We start from the raw sequence: 7,839 nt of genomic DNA, 5'->3' as shown, positions 1-7,839 counted from the left end.
TTTCTGTGACTGTTTGTTGTGGTTTCTTGGCTTTTGTCCTTGCTTCATAATAGAGTATTTGTTGTTGTTCCATTATTTCTATTGTTCTGTGTTCTATTTTTGTATATGGACATTCGTAAGAGTTGGGGTGGTGGTTTCCTAGACAGTTGGCACATTTTTGTATTTTTGACGTGCACTGTTGTTTGTGTGGACCTCCACATTTATAGCACCTGGTTTGGTAGTGGCATTTGGTGGTGAAATGCCCCCATCTTTTACAATTCGTGCAGAACCGAGGTTTATTTATATATTTGTTGAGCTGTTTCAATTTAGCTTGGGGTCCTATTTTGATGTTTTTTGGTGGTGGGTTGTAAAACTCCAGTAGTACTGTGGTAGTTTCTTGTCCCTTCTTGTTTTTAAGTTTTATAGCTCTCTTGTATGGTATGCTATAATAGTGTAGATCATATTCGATGTCTGCTGTTGTGTAGTGCTTGTAGGTTCCCGTTAGTTTCAGTATGGCTTTGAAGCTTGCTTTTGGGGTGTCTGTGTGTCTGGTTCCGCTGTTTGTGGTTTGCCAGCTGTTATCTGTGGGATTCTTGAATGTTCCTTGGATTGATTTTCTGCTGTTGTTCAGCTCGTCTTGTGTGATATTTGAGGTAGTGTTTTTGTTGGTACTGATGTTTGTTGTGGCTGTTTTTTTTCTGTTCACGGCATGGTGTCTTTGGATCTTGATTTTCATTCCTGCCATTTGGTCTAGCTCCAAATATTCAGCCACCTGCCTGTTGGTGGTACACCATATCACTATATATTCAGTGTTTGGCCTTATAATTCTGTATGTCCCTCGGTGTTTGTTGTTTAGAGATGCGGCTATTGTTGTACTACTTAGCCTGATGAATTTGGGGTTTGGGCTTGTGATATATAGTGTAAGTTCAGTTGGATGGTACGGGTATTTCTGTTGTTGCTGATTGTTGTTGTTCTGATTTCTTTGCCCTGTTTTAGTTATTTGTGATCCGCTGTCTTGGTTTATTTGATTGTCTGAAAGAGAATTTATTTTCTTACCTGATATTTCCTGTTGCTTCTGGTGGTTTGGGGTCTGAGTTGTTTGTTTCCTTATAGTTTCCGTTTGGATATTGCTTAGTATGTTTGGGTTGTCCTTTTGTGGCTGAAGTGGTTCAGATTTTTTGATTATTTGTTTTTTGTTCATTGGTCTTTTTCCTTTGTTGGAGCATGTTTCTTCGTGATTCTCATTGTGGAGATTGTTGTGATAGGCTGGCATCTGTTCGAGTTGATCTGCTTCTCTGATGGCTTTTTCGATTTCTTCCAGTTCTTGTGGTGTTATGTGCATCGAGGGGCCAGCTTGTTGACTGTTGTGAATAGTGTAATTAGGTGTTCTTGTTCCTCTGTCTTGTTTAAGTTTGTCCCCTTCCGTGGATGCCTCTTCAATTACTGTCATCTCATTGGTTGTTATATTTGTAGAAGGGCCTGCCTGTTGACTGTTGTGTATTGTGTTGTTTTTTGGTTTGTTTACTTTGGTAATATTAGTATTAGGTTTAATAGTAGTGGTGGATATGTTTATCTCTTGGGGAGTCTTTGTTGTAGATGGTGTTCTTGGTGTTGTTCTCTTTGTTGTTGTTTGTTTGGGTGTTGTTGCTGGGTTGAGTTGTTTAGTCTTTGATGTGACTGTTGTCCCTGGTGTTGTTGTTGCCATGATTCTTTGTTGTTCAATCATTGGGATGGCTGTTGTCGTTATTGTTGTCATTCCTGTAGTTGTTCTCTTTTTAGTATTTATTGGTGTAGGTATTTTAGATTTCTTTTGTGTTGTTGTCGGATGTGCTGTTGTGGGTGATGTTGTTAGATATGGTGTTGATGTGTTCTGGCCTTCTGTTGTTTGTTTTTGAGGTGTTGCTTCTGTTGTTTGTTTATTTGTTGGTGTTATTGCTGATGTTGTTTTAGGGCTATTTTGTTTCCTAATTGGTGGTGTTACTTCCTTGCTTTGTGTAAGTGTTGTTTTGGGAGTTGTTGATTCTGAGATTGCAGTCCGTTTTGCGTTTAGTTCAGATTGTTTATTTTTTTTTTTCCTGGTTGGTTGTGTTTCCGTCGTTAGTAGTGAATGGGGGCGCTTTACGGACAATGGGAATTAGCATTAAAAACACCCCTGGGTCACTTTACGGACAAGGGAAATTTAACATGGAGAAAAATCGTGGGTCACTTTACGGACAAGGGAAATTGAACATGGCAATAAATCGTGGGTCACTTTACGGACAAGGGAATTGAACATGGCAATAAATCGTGGGTCACTTTACGGACAAGGGGAATTGAACATGGCAATAAATCGTGGGTCACTTTACGGACAAGGGGAATTTAACATGGGATTTTTTTTAAAAATTTAAAAAAAAATTAAAAAAAGGGGTAGGCAATGGAAAGGCTATCTCTTTTCGAGAAATATGGCTGGCCCTGAAAAGGGCCTTTGGGTTTTCTTCTAATTTCTTCTTTTCCTCCACCAAGTTCTTATTTTATCTCCTACACTCTTCTTCTCTTTCTTTTTTTTCTTCTCCTCTTCTTTCTTCTCTTCCTCCTCTTCTTTCTTCTTCTTTTCATTTTCTTCTTCTTTTTCAATTTTTTCGTTCCAATTGCGTATTCTTATTCTTTCCTCTTCATCCTCCTTCTCCTCCTTGATCTCTTTCATGACACCACTAATCTTGTCCTTTGCTTTCCTTAAGTTATTAATTTCCATCTTCACACGATGGGGACTATAGGAATAATGGTCTTCAACCAGTCTTAATAGCATCTGTTCCATTATTCCTAAGTTGTCTAAAACGTCTTGCAAGGTTTGCAATTTGTCCATTTGGTTTGACGCCATCTTCTTTGTATTCTTTGCAGAATGGTTTGAACAACGAATACTGTGGGTTCTTATACGAAAAGCGCGAACGTGAAGGAAAACATCCCCCTAAAACATAAAATGGATCTTACCTAGATGATGACCAAACATCGCGCGGACGTGAAGGAAAACATCCCCCTACTTTCTCATTTCATATAATCAAACCCAAACTATACTCTCCACATACGCTAAGAAACAATAAAGAAACCCATAATCTACTATTCACACAAACTTACTTCATTAGTTACTAACACAAACACAAACACACAATCACATACACTTCCACTATTAATAAAGAGTTAGTGTTTATATTCACACTACTCTACCTACACACATTGGCAAATTGATGGTTATTTCTTTTCTAGAGTATTGGGTAGCCCTGAAAAGGGCTGTTTTGTCTGGAACTTCATGGACACCTGGTTAATGGTGGCACCTTCCAGGCCTGGCGCCACATACACATCTTATCCCCCAGTTACTTTTTACCTTTTGGGGGGAGAGAGCAGAGGCAGGATATGTTGCTTCAGAATCCCAATTTTCGCTCTCTGGGATTTTGAAATTTCTTCTCTCCTTTTCCTCCTCCTCCTCTTCTTTGTTTCTTCTTTCCTCTTTATATCTTCTTTCTTCTTCTTTATATCTTCTCTCCTCCTCTTCTTTGTTTCTTCTTTCCTCCTCTCTTATCCTTCCCTCCTCGACAATGGCTTCCGCGGCCAGTTCATTTAATATGCGCCTGGCATATTCCAGATGCACATGAAGCTCCAACAGTTTCTCAAGTCTCGTGTTCATTTTTTGGTGTTGATCAATCAACAAGGGTAGCTGGACTGCCGAACGAGTTTCAATTTATACTGAAAGCGCGGACGTGAAGGAAAACATCCCCCTAATAACATAAAATTCATCTTACCTAGATCATGACCAAAAAACAACAACAATGCGCGGACCTAAAAAGAAACACTCACTCACTTTTTATGCTACCCATCACTATTTTAAAATTTTTTTATAAATCACTTCAATGCACTATCCATATACGCAAATCAATTCAATCTAACTCCAAATATACACCTCAAACACCAAAAAAACATCATTTTAATCTACTATCCATACCAACTTACTTTATCTTTTACTAACACACCATCACATACCCTCACATTTTTTAAGAAAAGAGTTAGTGTTTATTTTCACACTACTCTACCTACACTCACATTGGCAAATCTATCGTTACTTCTTTTCTAGAGTATTAGGGTAGCCCTGAAAAGGGCTGTTTTTTTGTTTGCTATGGCATTCTTTTTTAGTTTCTAAGAATGCGATGTCCTCTGAGGATAGACTTTCTGGCGATAGGTCTGCTTCTTCGGAAAGAGAAGAAGAACTCTTTGGTGTCGATACGGCAATCGACAAAGCCTCTGTCAGCTTCAGGTTGCTGCTGTTGTTGCTGTTGTTGCTGCTGTTGCTGCTGTCTCTGAAGTCTGTACTTCTCTGTCCATTCTTCTTTTTCCCTGTTCATTTCTTCTCGGAAGAGCTCTTCTATCAGGTCTTCAGTGATTTTTAACATTCTCACATTCTCTATTTCTTCTGGCTTCGGTATCAGACTGTGTCTGACCCTATGCAGATTCACGTAGGCTTCGTTGAGCTTAGCTAGTTTGGAGCACATCTTCTTAGGAGGATGAGTCGACAATGGATGGCTAGACTGGGAACAACCCGGTTCTTAAAGTTAAAGCGCGGACGTGAAGGAAAACATCCCCACACGGTTTTCGAGCCGCAACGTTCATGAGAGGGATAGTAAGAAATGAAAGAGCATCAATCCAACATTCTTATAGCTAAACAAACCACAAAGGCATTTTTTTCTAAACACAACATTTTTTATTCAAAAATCACTTAACACTAACTAACAACAACAACAACTCTAACAATAATCCAACATGATAACATCAAACAATATTTTTTCAAATGACAAACATTTTTTTCTTCAATTACTAACTACTTTGAACAGGGCTGACAACGTTGTGAATGAAATTGTGATTTCCACTGTTGGAAATCATTAGGCCATTGATGGACACTACGTTTCCTAGCTTGAGACAAAAGATAAGCATAATGGTCACAAAACCATCGATCTACTTTCACATCGTTTCTAGCAGAAGAACGAGGATCGAAATGAGTCACTAAATGTTCTAAGGAATAGCCCAGGCTGCGATGATGCAGAAAATACACACAGTACTGTCCACACACCAAGGAATCTGTGCCTTGTAATTTCACATTATTGAATCGGGTGGTTTGAGCATTTCTTCTCATAAAGTCAATGATATCGTCTTCCAAAGGCGGCAATCCGTACGAATCGAAATATTCCACACATCCTTCTTGAGGAAAGTAGACGGCTACCCAGTGGGTTCCTGGGAGATGACTTTCGTCCGTGTTGATCACGTAAGCTTGATGGTCTTTAGGTTTGCGATGAGGGAGTTCATCTTTAGCACAGACGACAGGATTCCAAGAAGACGTATACGAACTGTGGTTCAAAAGGTAATAAAGTTCCCAGGTATCCATTGTTTTGTGTTTGTTTTCTTCTTCACAGGTAATAATAAGTCGTCAATTCGATCCTGACTTTTTGCTTGAAAATGTCTGACGAATAAACGGTTATTCGTTCTGTTTCCTCACTCTGATTCAGGAGAGCTTCGATACGATGGATCTCTTGAGTGGTTAATGGTGGACAAGAATGTTCACGCAAGTCTTTATACCACTGGTGCAACACGTCTTTGTTCGAGATGAGGCTCCAAGCTTCGTCCAGATACTCGTCTAATTTTTCTTCTTGACTCAACATCAGGCATTTATCGTGTTGAATTTGACTGGGATGATCGTTTTGACATCCACAGCAATTTTTCTTGATCAATTCCGTCATTTTGTCGACCAAGTGTTTGGCAAAACAGCAGACTAAATGGGCTTCTTGTTCTGGCCATCTCGACTTCATCATGATATCTTCTTCGTCTTTGTCTTGAGATTCTTCTTTTTCCACGGTCTCCTCACATTCCATCTCCAAAGTTTCTCCACTAGGTAAAGAGGGATAACAGTCTTCCATGGCTTTCTAATAATCTAGAATGACTTCTCTCAAACTGTTGATTTCTATCGTATTGTCGAATTCTGCATACAGGATGACGTTCACTGTCTTGTCCAGTTCTTTTGCAAACTGAAGTTCCACACGAATCTGGCCAGATTTTATAGGGTGGAAATGTCCCTCGTCGCTGCCTTGGTCTGGAGTGAAATCAAACGCCCACAAAGCATAGCCTCCTGCATAATCCTCATACTCAATGCCGTGACTGGTGTTGGTTCCTAACTGACCGGTGGCTTCGTACAGGGACAAGTACGATCTCAAGTAATTCATCTTTGTGGGATCAAAGCTAGGTTCGAAAGGTCGGGTATACAAGGTCTTGCCATCACGACTGACTTCGACTTTCTTCACGAAAAAGTGATCAAAGTTGAAAGGATTTTCAGTGAAGGCTCCGTTGAAGGCTGCATTCGAGACCATACCAAGGATCAAACGTTTGGGTAACTGTCCTTGAAACAGATGATCTTCGATCATGGATTGCTGTCCAGTAGGAATGGTGAACGTTTTCACTTCCACACGTCGTATGGGATACTTGGCGGTCGTTCTGCTCAACGTCTGACTGATGTCGTTTCCCACTTTAGGTAACACTTCCACGCGCCGTACGTAGAGTCTGGCTTGTAGGATTGTGCTTTTAGGATTGCCAGTCTTAGTAGCATCAGCATTAGCCAACAAATGGAAAGCGGCACTGCTGCGATTCAGTCTCAGGCGCACATTGACACCGTTCAGCAAATATTTCTCTTGCAACCACATGTCCAAATGCAAACGATCCATCAGTTCTAAACTCTTTTTGCCTGTGATTCTGTTTCGTCTTGCCACAAAGCCGTCATTGTCTTCTGCGTCAGCTATCTTAAACTTGCCCGCTTCGTCATCTGTCCACAGCACACAGGCATTGAGATGACTTGTCTTGGCATCTGGTCCGTACGTCAAGAGATTTTCCAGGTAGGCACGGTAAGGGTAAGTATCCATGCTGCTGCTAACCAGTTTGTTATTCAAGTACAAGTCCACTGAGCTGAACAAGGAATGCATGAAATTGTTGACGGGAGCTATAATCTCAGCGGCATCTACTCCATCATTATTCTGATCTAGAACTTCGACTTTCAAGTACAAGTAACTGCTATTCAGATCGATGTAATCTTCGGGCTGTCCTTTGATTTCAAACTCGATGGGAGCTGAGGCTGTCAATGAGGAGACGGGATGAAATTCCACCCATTGGGATTCTTGCATCGTCATCATGGTGGGGGGCATGGTAAACAGATCCAGTTCCGTGTTGGAACAGGCGCAAGACTCTCGGTGCATCATTTTTTGTTGTTGCTGTGTCTCAATAATCGAAAACGTCTAAGTCTCGAACGGTTCTTCTTTTTTTGGCCTTTCTCGCTTGAAGTCTGGTGAAAGGGTGTTTTCTTCTTCGTCGTCTCTTTCTGCCTTGTCCTTGCTGAATGCTTGACTCGGTAGCGTGCAGGGCATTTATAGGTGTGTCTCGTCGGCCTAAAATGTCTTTGCCCGTTTGCAGCAAGACATTTTTGCCTGCCCTCATGAAGGCTTCTTTAGGGTTTTGTTTGTCGATGATGACATTTTGGAGAAATTCTTTGCCTTGTGTCAGTGCCGCATCTTTCAAGGCGTGCAATCCTCGTGTCACCATCGGTTTCAAGACTGGAGCCACCGAACGAAAGGCCGATTTTAACATGTCTCCTAAACCGTGTCCTCGCTGTCGAGCAACCCCTCGGTACACTGGATACATGACTTACTTACTTACGAGTCGTGAGAGAACCGTTTTCGAAAATGGAGTTTCACCGTGACTTTTCCTTTGGTGAATGGAATATCTTGTCCCAAATCTCCTTTTATAGTAATGTTGACCGTGTCCAAATACGACTTGCTGACGGGCAAATAGTGAGGATGGACA

This window comes from Sinohyriopsis cumingii, chromosome 19 (assembly GCF_028554795.1).
Source record: "Sinohyriopsis cumingii isolate HCF-2022 chromosome 19, ASM2855479v2, whole genome shotgun sequence".
NCBI lineage: Eukaryota > Metazoa > Mollusca > Bivalvia > Unionida > Unionidae > Sinohyriopsis > Sinohyriopsis cumingii.
This window is presented reverse-complemented; position numbering follows the sequence as displayed.